The sequence below is a fragment of the Myiozetetes cayanensis genome, unplaced genomic scaffold (genome assembly GCF_022539395.1).
Source record: "Myiozetetes cayanensis isolate MyiCay16 unplaced genomic scaffold, myiCay2020 scf5-8, whole genome shotgun sequence".
NCBI classification, from domain to species: domain Eukaryota; kingdom Metazoa; phylum Chordata; class Aves; order Passeriformes; family Tyrannidae; genus Myiozetetes; species Myiozetetes cayanensis.
In genome coordinates, this window is record NW_026087742.1 from 114,413,053 (window position 1) to 114,431,335 (window position 18,283).

The following is an 18,283-nucleotide window of genomic DNA, read 5'->3' on the forward strand; positions in this document are numbered from 1 at the left end:
AGGCTCTGCAGCTCCTCTGGAGAAGGGGAAATCTCTGTTTCCCAAAAGGGTTCATCCTCACCACTCTCCTTAGGGAACATCTCACTGTTGGGAACAAATGAAAAACAAAACAAACACAGTGGGCACTGCTGAGGGACCTCCAGGGCTGTGTCCAGTTCTGGAACCTCCTGGAAGAGACACTGAGGGGCTGGAGCATGTGCAGGGAAGGGAAGGGAGCTGGGAAGGGGCTGGAGCAGCAAGAGGGGCTGAGGGAGCTGGGGGGGCTCAGCCTGGAGAAAAGGAGGCTCAGGGGGGACCTTCTGGCTCTGCAATCCCTGCCAGGAGGGGGGAGCCGGGGGGGGTCGGGCTCTGCTCCCAGGGAACAGGGACAGGAGGAGAGGGAACGGCCTCCAGCTGTGCCAGGGGAGGCTCAGGTTGGCCAGGAGGAGGAATTTGTTGCTGGCAAGGGTGGTCAGGCCTTGGCAGGGGCTGCCCAGGGAGGTGGAGGAGTCACCACCATGTTCTACCTTGAACCTGGGTAATTAGACAGAAAAATTAGGGCAGGTGTTTCTTCACTGCCCAAATCCAAAGAATTAAGACTTGCTTTCTTTTTTCCTTTTTTTTTTTCTTTCTTTTTTTCCCCACTCTTTACCTCAAATGACAGCAACACATCCATTACAATCTACGAGGCATTTTTACTAAATTACCACCAGCTTCTTGAGTTTGTTCCCCTATACACAGGTTTGCTTTTATTGATACAGATCCTTAACTCCTTAAATCCAGTAATCACTTTACCTGTGACCCTTGCAGAAGACACCTGCAATGACACGAATGGCAACTGTCTGGTCAAGAATTAACATTTTGGTGAGTACCTGAAGCCCCTTGAACACCACAAGAGGGACAGAACAGACAGAGGTGACATCAGCTTTCAGTTCTCTCCACTTAGGACAAGGGGTTCCTTCCTTACTGTGCTGAATCAGCCTGAAAAGCACCGTGTTTCAAAATATTATTATTTTGTAGGAGCATAAGGCTTTTAAACTAGTTATTACACACTTTGGAGCCTTACCAAAGACACCAACCCCCAGATAAAATTGTAATAAACAGTGGTAGGGAGAAAAGTAGCTGCTGCAAAGCCTAATTAAGCATTTTGATTAGTTCGTACTTGCTGCATTTTGGCTGCTGTTTATAATTAATTTTATTATCTAATATCTGTCAGTGCTGGGGGTTTTTTAAACTACTTCTTTGTTTACTTAATTGAGCCATTTATAATCAGCACTTTGGAGAAGCGAATTCTCTCCTCTTTGCTTCTATAACTGATCATGTTCACTAAGCCTTTTTGCCCTTTCAGTCCCAGTACCCTTCATAGCACTGGCAGGATTAACCCTAAGCAAGAAATCACATTTCCAGTTGCCATGTGAGGGTGCTGAGCCTCATTTCTTCCCCACAGTTAAACACAGACCTTCCTTGGCCTTCAGCCACCTGTTCCTGAAACATGTAACATGTCCTCTCTAACAATAGTTTGCTATTTGAGTTCATAAGAGGGAATTATTTGTAATAGTGAGAGGTCCACGGCACAGGAACATCTTGTGGGCACAGACAGTTGGTCCTGCCAGGAAATGTCTGCAGAATTGGAGCCAGGGCCACAAAATCACACTGATTTTGGAGCAGGAAGGACTCACCATCTCCTATGAGGAAAGGCTGGGAGAGTTGGGGTTGTTCAGCCTGCAGAAGAGAAGCTTTGGGCTGACCTTCCAGGACCTGGAGGGAGCTGACAGGAAAGATGGAGAGAGACTATTTCCAAGGGGTGGAGGGACAGGACAAGGGGGAATGGCTTCACACTGACAGAGAGTAGAGTTAGATGGGATATTTGGAAGGAATCCTTCCCTGGGAGGGTGGTGAGGCCCTGGCACAGGTTGCCCAGAGAAGCCCTGGAAGTGTCCAAGGCCAGGCTGGACGGGGCTTGGAACAACCTTGGCTAGGGGAAGGCATCCCTACCCATGGCAGGGGTTTGGAAGGAGTTGAGCTTTAAGGTCCCTTTCAAATCCAAATCATGCTAAAATTCTATGGTTTTCAACCCAGTGCTTTAGATTTTGAACAATGAGGCTCCTCACATATTTTAGCTTTTGCCTTTGAAGCCAATTATCCCATCTCTCCAATTTGAACAGGGCCATAACTCAGTAAATTAGAGGGGGGGGGGGCACACAGCCAAAACCATTTCATATTGCAGGGTTTGAGAGCACCAGGGAAATGTGCTAATTACACAAATGAGGCACCACTGTGTAACAGGAAGACTGGGATTATCAGTGACTTGCAGGACCTTGAAAACCAGAGTCAGGTAACAGGTATAGCATGAAATTCAAGAGCACAAAGTGCAGAGTCATGAATTAAATGGAAATTCCTGCCCTCAGTTATGAACATGATTGGACTGACAAGGGAAGAGAAGGAATTGACTGGCTAACAGAGCCATGAGTGCAACATAACTGCAAAGAAGTAAATGTGATCCTACATCCCATCAGAGAGGATGTTTCCCGTAGGGAAAGGGGAATATTGTTTCTGTTGTGCATGACACTGATGAGCCCTTTGCAGCAATACTGTCACAATTCTGGTTCCTTCTGCATCAGCAAGATGAATTTAAACTGATCTTATACAGAGGAGGACCAGCAGGCTGAGAAGGAGAGCTCATGGCACAGGGGAAAAATAAGAAGAATTGGTCTAGTTCAACCCAGGAAAATAAAGGCAAAGAGGGGATCAGGTTATTCACTATAAATATATTAGTTCAGAGGAAGGGAAGGTGAGAAAAGTGGGTAAAAAGGGTTTTTAATTAGTGCAGAGTTCACTACCGGAACAAAAAGATTTAAAATAGAGCAGCAAAATTTGAAAGTGCAGAGTCAAAGTGAATTCCTAAGCATCAGAGAAGTGAGAATTTCTTCAGGATTTGTAGAAGGAATCAAAAAAAAAAAATCACAAATCAAAAACAAGCAAACAAAAACAACAAAGACAAAAGAAACCAAGCAACAACAAAATGCCACAAATAATCAGATTGATCCATTACCCTGGACGTTGTTTTAGGCCTGTACTCCTAAACCAGACCAGCAAAACAGAGCTGAGAAGTTTTACAAACCAATTTTCAGGAAATGGGAGGTTGAAGTAGAAAGAGGAGGCAAAGAGGGAGGAAAGACTAAAAGCAGTGACAGAGAATTGGTGATGGGCTAAACTGGACTCTCTGGGGGTTGGATGAGATGATCTTCAGATGTCCCTACCAACCCTAAGTCTTCTGGGATTCTGGGATTCTGTGGCTGCTCTGTAACATATAAAGTTTCACAAATGCAGTATTTAACCTGGCCTTCATAAGCAAAATTTACCTGTCGGAAATTAAAATTAATAACTGATTAGGAAATCCCAGCCAAAACCAGCCGAAGGCAATCACTTGAGATTTTAAGAGTTGCAATAATCACTCATAACAGGAGTAGAAGGGGATTAAAATTAAACAGGCCCTGATGACTTAAATTTGTTTGTGGGGAAACAGAAAAGCTTCATATCCTTGATGTGTGTCCTGCAGTTTGCAAAGAAAGAGGAATACTGAGAAAACACAAAGATGGGAAAGGTGGGGAGATTTTCCTCCTGCATGCAGCAAAATTCCAAGCTTGCCATTGCGTGTCTGGTTGCAAAACAGCTTTACATAAGCAGCTTTTATAACGCCCCATGAAGATCAATAGCTGTAGGTTGACTTATTTGTTTTGTTCTGTCCCCCTTGTTACAAATATATTTGATTGCAGACAGGAAAAGTTGCTTTGTTGTGTCAGATTCTAGCCAAAAATATCAGGAAAGAGAGACTTTACCCAGCAAAAGAGATAAAGGGCAAAGGAGAGAAGGTTATTGCCAAGCTCTCCATAATAAATCTTGGCAACTCTGACACCTTACTTCACATTTTTAGCCATTCCCTATCTTGACATCCAGAAATGGGAAGGTGAGCAAGTGAAACAGGAGCTTTTGCAGAGTAAAGCAACCTTAAATACCGGGCAGGTTCTCGGAACATGTGGGCCAGGTTGGCCAGATTGCACCGTGGAAATGTTAGACACCAAAAAGTCGTGCCTCGATGTGCAGATAAAGGGGGAAGGGGGAAATGGGGGTGGTAGGCTGGGAAAGAGAATTCCCTCTGGTATTCTTCCTGCCAGAAAACAAAACCAGACAGCTTCCACCCACTAGTCTCTCCTCATCTTCCCCTCAGTTCCCCCATGGCTTGCTCTGCAGAATTTCCCCAACTCCAGCATGCCATAAAACCCACAGAGGATTTAAAATTACCCTTAGATTAACAAATTTTGACCTTTTGACAATATTATCGGGCTGTGTGAACCAAAACTGTTTCAGCTGATCTTTAAGCAGATATTTCCAGCCACATCTTTTCTTGCTGTTGTGCAAAAAAAAAAAAAAAAGAAGGAAAAAAAAAATAAAAATAAAGCTCTCAGTGTTGCCATATGGGCTGAGGGAATATCTAGACTTACACTTTCTAGGCCGGGGAGAAAAAGCTTAATAACAAGAGGAGGAGCTCAGGAGGCTCCAGGCAAGGCTTCTCCAAAGCTGCCAGATGATTTGTTCCTCTCGGATGTCAAAACACCCCCAGGCCTGATCATGGAATCACAGAAACGTTTAGGTTGGAAAAGAACCTCCTCCAAGACCGAGTCCAACTTGAAATTTTCCTGAGCTTTTGGTTTATGTTGGTGTCTAAGAGCCAGGAGTCAGGATCAGCTGGATGAACTGCTGTCAAACTGTACACTGTAATCATAAAACCAGAGGATTTTTGATGGATTCAGGAGTGATTTTGATACCTCCAGGTAAGTGCTGTAATTTTGAGAACACTGGAGACTCTTTGTCTTGCAGATAAACAGCCATCCTTGGATGCAGCTTAAAAAACACAGGCCCTTTAAAATAGTTAAAAATCAGAGTCTATGCATGAAACACTATTCTGTGGCCAGAATTCTTCTGCAGACACATTGATTTATCTACTCACCCGTTCAGAGGTGAGGAGGGATGGAAAGGGAAAGCCAACATTTCAGAACTTGAAGGGAAGAGCCAGTTCCTCTGGCTCAGTTTCAGGAGACTTTAAACTCACAGCACTGCCTGTAGTGCCTGGCACTGCATTTGCAGGATGCCCACGGGAAGCAAAACCCATACAGGAGGGACTGGCAAAGGGATCCAGAGGGTCAGAAACGACAGGGTAGGTACCAAGCTGATGGCATTGCACTCACATACAGATGTGAGCCAACAGCTGGAAGGAGCCCCAGTGTGCCCAGGGGGCAAGAGGCCAATGGCACCTGGTTTGGATCAGGAATAGTGTGGGCACAGCCCAGGGCAGGGATTGTCCCCTGTGCTGGCACTGCTGAGGGACCCCCAGGGCTGTGTCCAGTTCTGGAACCTCCTGGAAGAGACACTGAGGGGCTGGAGCGTGTGCAGGGAAGGGAAGGGAGCTGGGAAGGGGCTGGAGCAGCAGGAGGGGCTGAGGGAGCTGGGGGGGCTCAGCCTGGAGAAAAGGAGGCTCAGGGGGGACCTTCTGGCTGTGGAATCCCTGCCAGGAGGGGGGAGCCGGGGGGGGTCGGGCTCTGCTCCCAGGGAACAGGGACAGGAGGAGAGGGAACGGCCTCCAGCTGTGCCAGGGGAGGCTCAGGATGGCCAGGAGGAGGAATTTGTTGCTGGCAAGGGTGGTCAGGCCTTGGCAGGGGCTGCCCAGGGAGGTTTGGAGTGCCCAGCCCTGGAGGTGTCCAAGGCAGGCCTGGCCGTGGCACTCAGTGCTCTGGGCTGGGGGACAAGGTGGGCATCACACAGAGATTGGACTCGATCTTGGAGGTCTTTTCCAACCTCAGTGATTCTGTGATCCTGAATTAAATAATGCTGACATGGAGCTGCACCAGCTTGCAGGGTAAGGTCACGGGAATACCACGTGCATTCACATTTTGTACTGGGAGCTGTGGGTTCACTGAAACACAAGGATCTCCATCAAAGTCACTCCCAGAGATGTGTTGGCAAGTGATTCCTCCGTGTGTAAATGCCACGTTGCAGTGGCCAGATGAAAACTGGAGAGGGATAATGATGAGTCAGATCCTAGTTTAGGCTGTTTGTCTCCACATAATCTCTCCAAAACTTCTGCACAAACCCCAGACAGTTAACAGGAGGTGAGGGAGAGAAGAAACCCTCCAGAGGGCAATTCAGAACCAAGGATCATTTTAGGTGCTCTGACCTCTGTGAGCTCCTCTCCTCAAGGGCCCAGGCAGAGCAGACTCCAAATGTAAAAGCCCAAGGTTAAAGCAGGATGCACCAATCCCCCCCCACCTCTCACCCTTATCAACCCATGCCTCCACTTTGCCCACTGTTCAGCAAATAGGCCGCCCAAAACCAATTCCAAAAACCTCATGTTGATATGAACTGGTTCCTGACATAAACTGTTCCATCAGGCAAAGCACAAGTCAAGTCCTTTCTGGGACTGTGGGCCCCAAGGGTGGTGGGAGGGATGTCTGAGTCAAAGCCTATTAAGTGAGATCACCCTGAACAAGCAGATTTGGGGACTGCCAGCTCAAGAACTGCTTTGGCCTTCAACTGAGATAGAAAGGAAAACAAAAATCTCGGCAGGGCACCAGTCAGGCAGTTGCCTGGGACCTTAAGAGAGGAGCAGGAATCTTTTCTGTGTGTCTTAGCACAAGTATTAATAGACTGTGAGAGGTTCTGCAGGGAGATTCACGGAGTTGACGCTGGGTAAACTGCAACTGAGACAAGTAGATTGAAGGGACACTGCAGGCTAAAGTATGAAATAATTATTTGTGCACCTGTTCAAGAGCCATTTTACTCTGTGCACCCCAAGAGAAAAAGAGCCATTTGGAAAGCATGAGGGTTTGTGCAATTAAATGGTGCTGTTATGGTTCCAAGCTCAACGTGACCACTCATGTGCTGCTTCTCCTGAAATATTTAACAATTAACAGAGATGAGAGGCCCTATCATGCATCGGGATCGTGAAGTCAGGGAGGATAAGATCACACATATCCTTGTTTCACATCAACCCTCTCTCCATTTTGAATATGCCCATTTTTCCTGCTGTGTTGGCAAACAAAAGCATGAAAAAAAAAAAAATAGAGTAACAATTAGAGCAGGCTCTAGAAAAGCAGCTTCAGGCTGGAGGACAGACACTGTTCCAATGGATTTGGTCCCAGCACAAGGGAGGAGATTTAAAGAACAGCACTTTGCAGGAAGGAATTAATAGTTGTGTAAATCTCCAAGGAAGAAGAGGTCTTATATTGCTCTTTTCAGTGAGTTTCCCTTTTATGGGAAAAGTTTAAGAAACTAGAACACAGCCATTTTTTAGCCTAACATGATATAATACATCCACCACACAATTGCATGGGCTCGGATGAGATTACAGAGAGAGATGAATTTAAAAAAAAAAAAAAAAAAGACTCCCAGAAAGTACATTAGGAAATGTAGGAAGGTGTGAAGAAAGGGTGAGGTGAGAAAGGAAATACAAATAAGGAGATTTTACAAGCTAAAGCAGTGCTGGTTTAAAATACTACTTTTGTCTCAGGAGGAGAAAAAAATGAGATCACTGGTGATCCACGGCCACAGAGCACAGATGGTCTGTGGGGCTGGGCTTGCAGCTAATCAAAGGGAAAAAACAGACAGAGAAACTAATGTGGATTTTAGAAGTTCAAATTTTTATTATTTATGTTGCCCAAAAAGCCACAGCCTCATCCTGCTTCCCACTGAGCAGGTGCATTGGTTTGGAACACAGGGGATTCAACACAACACAGATACAAAAGGTGAAGCACGAGGTGGACTAGCCTGGAAAGGATAATGATTCTCCTTTTCACCCAGGTTTTCCAAGCACAGGAGGTTTAAGTGAAGTGTCTTTCCACGTCTGAAGGTGTGAACCTGCCTGCTTGCATGGCAGCTGCCCTTCCTTCCCGGGAATGTGGGACCTCTTGGCTGATTTCAGCCAAGCCTGGAGTGGGAAACCGGTGTCCAAGATCCCTTCTCACGGATTCCATCAGCAAGGAGGGTGGGTAAAGGTGCTGCAAAGTGCCCTGAAGGGGGTGGAGGTTTATGCCTCAGAGGGGTAGAGGTCAGGGATTCTCCCCCTCTGGAGACTTTAAAACCCCACCTGGACACATTCCGGTGTAACCTGCTCTAGGCCACCCTGCCTTCTTGGCAGGAAGGTTGGACTAAATGATCTCCAGAGGTTCCTTCCAACCCTAACCCCTCTGTGACCCTGTGATTCTGTTTGTGCCTCAGAGGGGGTGGAGGTTTGTTCTCAGGGCGAGCCCAGCCCTTGTTATGCACCAGAGAACTCCTGCAGGACACAAGCCCAGGCATTTGTGGAACACCTGGATATACCTGTGGTTCCCTTCTTGACTATGAGAGTGGTCAGAGAGGAGAGAAGGGAAGCTGTTACAGAGGGCATGTGCTTAGATATGGACTGATAGGTCATGTAGGTTAGAGATGATAACATGATATTCTTTAAAGCCTGTGGTTTATACTAAAATGAAGCCACTGTGTCCTGCAAGTCTCTGCCACATGTGTCTATATGGAATTATTTGACAATTTAATTCCAGTTCTGTAATTAATCACAGTTTCATTAGGACTGTAGATATATCTGATGCACTGGGGGAAGGTGTGTAGTGAGAGACAAAGAGGGAAGTTAAAGCAAGACAAATTTACAAGAAGGTTGGAGAGGGAACTTTTCACAAGGGCCTGGAGTGACGGGACAAGGGGGAAAGGCCTTAAGCTGAAGGAGGGCAGGGTTAGATGGGATACTGGGAAGGAATTCTTCCCTGTGAGGGTGGTGGGACACTGGAAGAGGCTGCCCAGAGAAGCTGTGGCTGCCCCATCCCTGGAAGTGTTCCAGGACAGGCCGGATGGAGCTCCGAGCAGCCTGGTCTAGTGGAAGGTGATATTTAAGGCCCCTTCCAACCCAAACCATTCATTCCATGATTCTCTAATTCCTCCGCGGGGAAGGCGCCGCTGGAATAGGCGGGACACGCATCCCGCGGTACGGGGGGAGAGGGGGAAGTGGGAAAGGAGAGCTGCGGGGTCTCACCCTCGCACGCCCTCCACATCCCCGGTTCCCCACGGGACCCCACCGGGCTGGGTGTGGGGGGGGCGGCTCCGGCCGCATCAGCGGGGCCGCCCCCGCGGAAAGGGCCGCGCCTCCCCCGCCGCTCCCCGCGCCGCCCGCAGAGGGCGCTGCTCCCGCTCCGCGCCCGCTCCGCGCCCCGCGCCCGCCGGGCGAGCGCAGCCCCCGCGCCCGCCCGCGGCTGCTCCGCGGGGCCGCGCCTCCCGCCCGCCCCTGCCACCCGCACACCCGCACACCCGCACACACACACAGAGCCCGCACGGAGCCCCCGCAGCCCGCGGGTGCCGCTGCCCCCCGCGGCTGGGTGGGTGGGCGAGCGGGCGTGGGGAATGGAGACGCCCGGCAGCATCCTCGTCCTCATCCTCATCCTCGGGGCCGTGTGACTGAGTGCGAGCGGCGCTCACAGGCGCGCACGGAGCCCCCCACGGAGCCGCCGGGCAGAGCAGCCCCTGCCCCGTCCCGTCCCGCGGGGAGCCGGCATGGAGTGAGAGCAGCCGCCAGGTAAGGAGGGCAGCGATACCCCGGAGGTGCGGGGTCGGGGGCTTGCGGGTTTGTTGTTTTTGTTTGGTTTTTTTTTTTTTTTGGTGCCTGTGCCCTCACGCCGCGTTGCTCCATCTCCCCTCTCGCTCCCAAAAAACGCCTTTTCGTCAAGCCGGTGCCGGGGGATTCGGGGTGCGTTCCTTATGTAACCCGGGGGCGAGCAGCCTCGGCCGCTTTAGCTGGGCGAGGGGTGAAGTGGCTGAGCGGAGGGGGGACACGGTGGGCTCCGGGCTGGCCCCGAAGGTCCCCCTTTCCAGCCGCCGTCGCGGGAGCTCCAGCGTGGGAACCCCATCCCCACGCCCTCGGGCAAAGCGCGGCGGCCGCGACGGGGCCGGGGATGCTCCGCGTCCCTTCGGGCTCCGGGGCTCGGCAGCGGGAACTGGGGGCGACCACCGGCCCCTTCCCCAGCGGGGCTGGGAAGAACTTGAAAGCGGGGAGAAGGGGAGGAGGAGGCGGGGGGGTGATGCTGTTTTTTGGATGCTCCCGTCTCACTTCTCCTCCGGGAGGGCAACGGGGGGGGCGGCTGCGCTGCGGGGAGAGGGGGTCTCGCTGGGCTGAGCGGGCAGTGCTGGGGGCAAGCGGGGAGAGGATGGGATGGGGGGAGTCGAGATAGAGCCGGGGGCAGCCGGGACCAGGACGAGAGGGGCAGGAGCCGGGTTTGAGAGGAGCAGGAGCAAGTTGAGGGGACCAGGAGGCATGATGAGGGGACCAGGAGCCGGGTCCAGAGGAACAGAAGCCAGGTTGAGTGGGGCAGGAGCCAGGCTGGGAGGACCAGGAGCCAGGATGAGGGGACCAGGAGCCGGGTCTAGAGCAGCAGGAGGCTGCTTGAGGGGGGCAGGAAGCTGACTGAGGGGACCAGGAGGCAGGATGGGGGGAGCAGGAGGCTGGTTGAGGGGGCCAGGAGGCTGATTGAGGGGACCAGGAGGCAGGTTGAGGGGACCAGAAGGCAGGTTGAGGGGGCGGCGCGGCCCCGCTGGGCTGTCAGGGAGTGTTCACCCTCCCCCGGGGGGAGAGGGACAAGGGTAGCGGGGGGGACGGGGGTGTTCACCGAGGGGTGCCCGTCTCCTCTTGTTGGGAGGGAGAGCGAGCTCGGTATCACCATGGCGACCTGAGGGAGGAAAGAACTAAATAAATAAATAAGTAGGAGATAACTCCCCCCGCAGCACTTGCACTCCATCCCCCCTGGTCCTCGCCGCCCCTTCCAGGCCAGGTCCGGTCCCAGGGGTGGGGAGGAAAGATACCACTGGCAAAACTTTCCTCTGGTGGTAAAATCGGCTGGCGAAGGGCCGGGGGAGCGCGGTGGGGAAGGGGCCGCCCCGCAATGCTCCGAGGGGAGCCGGGTACCCCCGAGCCGCCCTGCCCGGAGCATCTTCCCGGGGCGAGCTCCTCACGGCTGCTTAGGATGCTCATCGCTGCGCCAGCCGCGTCCCCCATGCCCACCCTCCCTCTCCCACAGCCCCGGGGCTCTTCGCCTTCGCTCCGGCCCCGCTTCAGCACCGCGGAGAGCGGCGGCGGCGCCGGGAGGATGCGCGGGGGATGCGCGGGGATGCGCGGGGAGAACGCGGCTCGGGGGGCTTTGAAACGCGCGGGGAGGATCAAGGAAACCCCAACCGGTGTCTCCCTGCTACAGTCACCCCCCGAAACAGTGCCGGGTGTCAGGAGCCAAGAGGAAGGCTCGCCCAGGGCCGCTAAACTTTGCTGAGGCAAATTCATGGGGGGAAAACGCGTTAACAAACGGCATCTTTTCCACCGGCTCGCTCGGGGTGTTGCTTCTTACGGCTCTTTTGGCAGTGGTTCTCTGTAACTTGTGATGGCAATCTGTGTCCCCAGCAGGGCTGTTCACACGCACAGCACCCGTGAAGTGAGCCCTGCAGAAATTGCGGAAAATACGTGTGGTTTCAGCTCGTTTTCCTCGAGAAAACTTGCTGAGAAATTGCACTTTTAGCTTAGGGAGCCATCCCACTGCTGAAGGGCATAAACGTGGAGTTTGTGCTGGTCAGTCATGATCAACTAACTGGAAAACCACCTCCTGATCGATCCCTGTTCTCCTCAGACATTTGGTGACCAGTTTAAATAAACATACAAAGTGTGTGTGTGGGGGGGGGGAACCATTCAGGTTAGTGACAATTCATCAAAAGTCAGGATATATATTCTGTGATTCTTTGGTGTATTTCTTGCACTGATAGATTGCAAATCATTGGCTCATGCTGCCTATACATATCTCATGCTGGTAGTTACATATGCAATTATTGCTTCAGACTATGGGGAAAAAATAGTCTAGAAAAGCAAACAGCATAATTAATAATATTCACTGGGGAAGATAGAGATGGATTAGTCACTTTTGTGCTGTTCACTGTGTCAGGATGTTCTTTTTTCATTAAGCAAACAAAATTTATTTGATCTTGCCTCAGTCCTGATAGGCAGTAAACTATAGATTCATGGAGAATTATTGGTTTGGAATCCAAATCCCAATCCAGGTTATGCTTTAACTATAAGCAATCTGTCAAATCACAGCAGCCACTGGGCTCCTTCTTGCTTATAAATTATCTGTTTCAAGCAAGTCCCAGCCTAGCAGAGACAAGCACATAGGGGAGTCCTATTCAAGTACAGGATTTTGTTGGGCTTTGTACCTATTCCCATCCCTGGAAGTGTCCAAGGCCAAGTTGGATGGGGCTTGGAGCAACCTGTGCTAGTGGAAGGTGTCTCTGCCCATGGCAGGGAGTTGGAACTGGGTGATCTTTGAGGTTTCTTTGAAACCATTCTGTGGTTCTGTGCAGGAACTCCAGGCAAGTTCACTGCCAAGAATCACAAGTTGCAGTCCCTTAACAGGCAGATCCACATTTTTGCCCCAGCTGCACTTCTTGACCAGCCTGGGTGAACTAATGAGTCAAACCTTCCTGCAAAGGGGGACCTGAATTTCTTGTGGATGGGCCTCACATTTTTCGGGCCTGTCTCCCAAGGGAGTGTGGAAATAAAGGACTGGACTGTGAGTAGGAGCTGGGGAACTCATTAGTTTCCTGTGGGAAAATGAGGAGAAGTAATAGAATACAACTCTTCAGGGCAGTTACCAAACCATTTGTACTTGGAGCTATTGATTTAGTTACATAAGGCAGTGCTCCTGCAGTGTCAGAATAATGCTGTCAGATAATTACAAAATGACTCTGCCTTATAAGCAAATAAGAAAAAAAAAGAAAAAAAAAAGCCAAACTGATTGTGGCATCACCAACAGAAAATCCCACAACCATCAGTTGAGTAAAAGGCAGAATTCTTCTGTGGAATTTCTGCCACTGGCATTTACACCACCTTCGACAGGAGTTTCCCAAGATACAGAATTTCAGGGCAGAAAATACTCACTTGGTTTTCATAAACATGTGTTTGTAGCCTTGGTTTATATCCATTTTACTGAAGCCTGGAAGGAATGCAGGATCTCTCCTTTCAAACTGTGCAAGAGAAATAGAATTTAATTAATATTTTCATAAAATATCCATCACAAGGGATATATTCAAATATTTCACAGCTATAAGCTTTATGTTGTTCTCTTTTTTCCACCTGTAGAATATCAGTAACTCTGGACACTGTTGATGTAAAGTTACTCAGTTTGTCATGATCTTCTCATGGTATTTTTACAAACACAAACAATTCTATTCAGGGCTTGGTTTATATGCTTCTATAAAAGCTAGAAGTAAAATAATTCATATTAGGACTCTCCCAAATAAATTAAATTAAGTCTTAAGCCACAGTGCTTGGTGCACTGTAAAAATCACATTTCTATTTTTTAATTTCTTTTATTTTCATTGTTGTTAAAAGCTTTGTAGCTCTGTTGAGTGTTTTCATCATCTGCTTGCTACAGGATTTTGTTTTTAATTAGGACAATTAAACACTGGCGGTTTTTAAAAAGATACAGGGTTTAGGCTGATGTGTTTGTTACATTTATGTGGATCTTTACTGGTGGAGGCAGCTTGATAGTGGGAAAGTATTCCTAGTATAGTAAGTATAAATATTCATATATTGATCATGCAGAAAGAGTGAAATGTTTCTTAATAAATATCAAATTTACCAGTGAGCCCAAGGGAAAAGTTTTAATCTCATTCCCACTTGGTACTGACTTTCTGGAAGATTGTTTTTTGGGCTTTAGTTGCTTGGATTTGGAATTTTTTTGCCAAAAACTGAGGATGGGATGCTGCTGATGTTGGAAAGACAAACTGATGTTTTATTAAATAGTTGGTATAAAAATATTGAGCAAAATGGGGTTACTAGCTCCACTTTTAGCACACACCCACTGCAATTTTTAATTATCCCCGAGGACACTGGATGGCCTGGAAGCCTGGAGGCTTCTGACTGAGCCTCCTGACTGGGTTGTGGGGTATCTGCTTAAAGGGAAACCCCACCCCAGCCACCACATAAAATTCAGGAAGGGGAAAACCTCTGGGATCAAAAGTCATGTTTAGAGGCTGGAATTTTTCTGTCACACATCCATTAGTATGGCAGGTAGGAATCCTGTCCATAAGGAGGTTCAGAGCACCTGTAACTCCTCATTTAACTCATCACCTCATCCTCATTTAACTCATCACCTGTGATCTGCCTGGTAGAGTATCAGACAGGGCCAAGGGAACTGGGACAGCTGAGGAAACACATCTTCCTTATATCTGAAAAGCTCATAAAAATGGATTTTTGCTGTCTATTCAGGAGCTTTTACATATGGTCAGCGGGACATCCTGTCCTCAGACACAGGGCAGACAAAAAAAAGGGAGTAAATGTAAGAGTTCTTAAATAAGAGGTAATTTCTACCAGCAGTTCATGTGAATGGACCCTCAGAATCACACAATGCCCAGGAAAATCATGGAATTATACAATCACTGAACGGTCTGGGCTGGAAGGGACCTTAAAGAACATCCAGTTCCAACCCCCTGCCCTGGGCAGAGACACCTTCCACTAGAGCCTCATCCAACCTGGCCTCGAACACTCCCAGGGATAGGAGGGAAAATCCTTGGGAATGCAAGGGCTGAACACAGTCCTGACTGCACAAGTCCCAGTTTATGCCAGAGGTTGCACAGGAAGCTCTAACATGAATTACCAAGAGCTGCTAAGAGAAGTTTCCCCTGGGGTATTAGTGAATAGAGCTTTGAACTAAAAAACAGCCACGAGGCAAAAGCCCATTCTGCTTCTATCTGCCACTTACAACCTCAGGTTAGACAGTAATGGTTGCTGGGAGTGTATAATCACAATATACACCATTCTTCAGTTTGATGTTATTTATTTCCAAGAAGTATTTACTTCCTTGTCTCACTTGGGCAGGAAAATAATGTAGTATATCCAAGGGCAGAACAAGCCTTGCAGTCAGAAAACTCTTAACATTTTCACACATGGCTTGCAATTCACAGGAGTAAATTATGATTCCACAGAGATTTAAGGCTTTTTTTTTTTTTTTAAAAAAAAGCATCTGCATTAATAACAGTGTATGTGTTAGTGCAGACAGTGCAGGCTCAAATACCCAAGCCAGAGAGCCTGCTATTAATCCTCACTGCCAGTGACCCACCTACCCTTTCTGGCATGTGCAGGGTGAGGGGTTCATACTGAGGGAGCTCAGCTTCATACTCTGTGGACATCTGAGCCTTCAGAAAAGCCTCCCAGAGAGTACCTGACTCATCCTAACACTGAAGAACAAGCTTCCCAGAGAAGCTGTGGCTGCCCCTGGATCCTTGGGAATTCTCCAAAGCCAGGTTGGACAGAGCTTGGAGCAACCTGGGCTGGTGGAAGGTGTCCCTGCCCATGGCAGGGAGGTGGAACAAGATGATTTTAAGGTCCCATCCAACCCAAACCATTCTGTGGTTCTGTGATTCCATGACTTTGGGATGCTGGCACAAATGTAAGTGTGAACTTTACCCTTTGGCTTTTTGGCAGTGCCACTTGATCCTCGTGTGCCCCTCGGGCTAAGGGAGGTTCCAGACAGTTTGGGTGGGGAGAGGAGCTTTAACACACACTTGGATGTGGTTCTGCAATCCATCACAGGCCTCCAGAAACTTCATCTCCATTTAATTTCCCTTTGACCTGACTGTGCTGGGTCTTTAAGCTCAGCTTAGACAAGTCCCAGGCCTGATTGCCACTGTCCCAGCAGTGCTGGCATTTCATAAGCAAACAAACCCAGAAGATCATGGGTCTGTGCAGCTGTTCTCTATTATTCCAGGCTCATTTAATCCATCCAGGCTGTTGGAGTCTGACCTGAGGAAGCCACCACGCACAGGGGGTTTTCTGGGACTCGCTGGAGCAGAACGCTGGGGCTTGTTTTGAGATGAAAAGCCAAGTGCTGGCATTTGTGCTGAATTCTCAAAATAAATTAAAAAAACCAATCAACACCCTTCTGGACAAGAAAACAATAATGTGCAGATTGAAAGGGTGAAGCAGGAGGCTGGAAGAACGAATGGCATGATGAGAGAGAGACCACATGAGAGCATAGTTAATTCAATGCTCTAATCAACTGTGTTCTGCAGTGCTTTATCACCAACATCCCTGCATTTGCCTCACCAGCTCAGAACACTTTGCAGCATTGCAGGAAATCCTCTGCTTTTTGCTTTAAAAAAATAAAAAAAATCTCATTGTGCCTTGTCAATACAGACAACTTTGTCAATGAAAGCAAAGGAGAAATTATCATGTAATTTAGTATTTATCATAATCAAGAGCAGGGGTTCATTAGAATAATGAGCAATTGCCAAATTATTTCTCCAGATATTAATTTGAAGACTGAGCAAAGGGTTTTTCCTACCTCTTCCTGCTTTTCCACCCCCTCTCCATCTCCTGCTGACACAGAGAGTCTGCAGTTTCTATCAGCTCCTCAGATCAATTCCCCATTCCTGAAAAGAAGTATTTATGTTAAATGATTGCAATTAAGAACCTTCTTCCAGCTCAGTTGCTGTCTGGACACGGAGAGGTGATTCCCCATTGATTTCCTTGGGTCCAGACTTTCACGGAGAAATCTTCAAAAGGCAATTTCCTGGGCTTCCTAAAGTGCCATGGAATAGAATCACACAGTCCTTAAGGTTGGAAAAGACCTCTAAGATCAACCTGTGGCTGATCCCCATCTTCTCAGCTAGATCAGAGCACTCAGTGCCACGTCCAGCTGCTCCTTGGACACTTCCAGGGGTGGGGACTCCACCACCTCCCTGGACAATCTGTTCCAGTGTTTGAAAACCCTCTCAGAAGAAGTTCCTCCTGAAGTCCAACCTGTCTTCAGAGCTCACAAATATGCCAGGAAAAGGAAGGAATCCTTTTTAAGCCAATAAAACCGGTGGCTGTTTTAACAATTCCAGGACTGCCGTGAACTGAATCAGGGCCTCTGTGTCAGTGCAGGAGGCTGAGCTGGAAGGGGGGTAAAGGAAGATATTCCAGCTTTGGTTGAGCCCCAGTGCTGTGTTCTCCTTAATCTGCTGCTGCAAGTGAAGGAAAACAATCCAGTTGGATGAAAAATAGATGAAATTCTTCTTTTCTTTACTGAATGGGAGCTGGGGATAATCAGATCATCTCCCACCACCATTTACACAGGGGAGGAGGGGGAAGGAGGCAGCTGGATCACCCAGCAGGGTGTGGGGGGGACATCCCACAAAATCCAGTGTCTCTCCAGTAACTCACAGCTGTGATTTGCTGCATGAGAATTGCAACACTTCACGTGAAGTCAATCACGTTAAATAAACGAGACCCACGTTTGCCTCAGCCAACTATCCTGCAGGGATGAGAACAATCTTTGGGAAGCTGCTGTGTTCTGTCTTCCACGAGCCATAATTACATCAGAGCATAAAGCGCATCACGAGTGTTTCGCAATTGCAAGCAAAGCGATGTCGATTTACTTTCCAGAACCCCAAAATGACGCCGAAATTGCCGTTAGACCCAGAAAGAGAAACGGGCAAACCCTGAGCTTGTAGTTGCAAAGGAAATATTCCAGTGTCTGTAATATTCTAGTGATGGCCACTGGAATTATGTGTTGGATGTTCACAATTTCTCGTGGCAGTTGTTGGTAAGTGTTGGCTTTGCACTTGTGTGTGTGAGAACACACGTCATGGATCTCTTCTCCAGACATTCATCGAATTTTTCCCTACAGTGGGACTTAAAATTTTATGAGGTGACCCCAAACTTCTGCTGCAGCTCCAAATTCTGGGTCTGACTGAATTCTTTATTTCCAGTCAGTGAAAGGGAAGCTGTGCAAAAAGTTAAGAAGGTCAGAATATGGAAAGAGTGGGAAGGAGAAGGGCTCAAGGGAGAAGGGATAAAGACACACAGAAAAAAAAAAAAAAGGGAAAGGAAGGGGAAAAAGCCCTAGAACTGGATCATGAACACTCCCATATTTGGAACAGTCCATTCCACAGTTCTGAGAGGTTCACTGGAGTGTAGGTTGATTTTCAACATGTGGATGTTGCTGATCACGATTTCCCATCCCTTTAACCCTTACAACCAGCAAATTTGGGATCTAAGGTACAGCAGATAATTGAATTTACACTTTACCAAGACCTTTGCTTTCTGAATACATGAAAAATATATATTTTTAACAATAATTGCTTTTTCTGTAGCTAAACTGCTCTCCAGAAAAGAAATAGAACCCAGTGCGTATAAACAGCAAATGCTGTTATTGCCACACTGCATTCCAGCAGCATTTGCTGCAGGAAA

General features: G+C 48.4%; 1 protein-coding gene across 2 annotated transcripts in view; it reads left to right on the forward strand.

Moving 5' to 3' along the window:
- Window positions 1–9,341: 9,341 nt before the first annotated feature.
- KCNJ6 (potassium inwardly rectifying channel subfamily J member 6) overlaps window positions 9,342–18,283 on the forward strand; it is a 151,735-nt gene continuing 142,793 nt past the window's right edge. Inside the window, exon 1 of one of the 2 annotated variants that reach the window (XM_050332854.1) lies at window positions 9,342–9,592. The gene's annotated coding sequence lies outside the window, so the exon portion shown is untranslated. The remainder of the gene's footprint in view (window positions 9,593–18,283) is intronic. The other variant, XM_050332855.1, reaches the window with a different exon arrangement.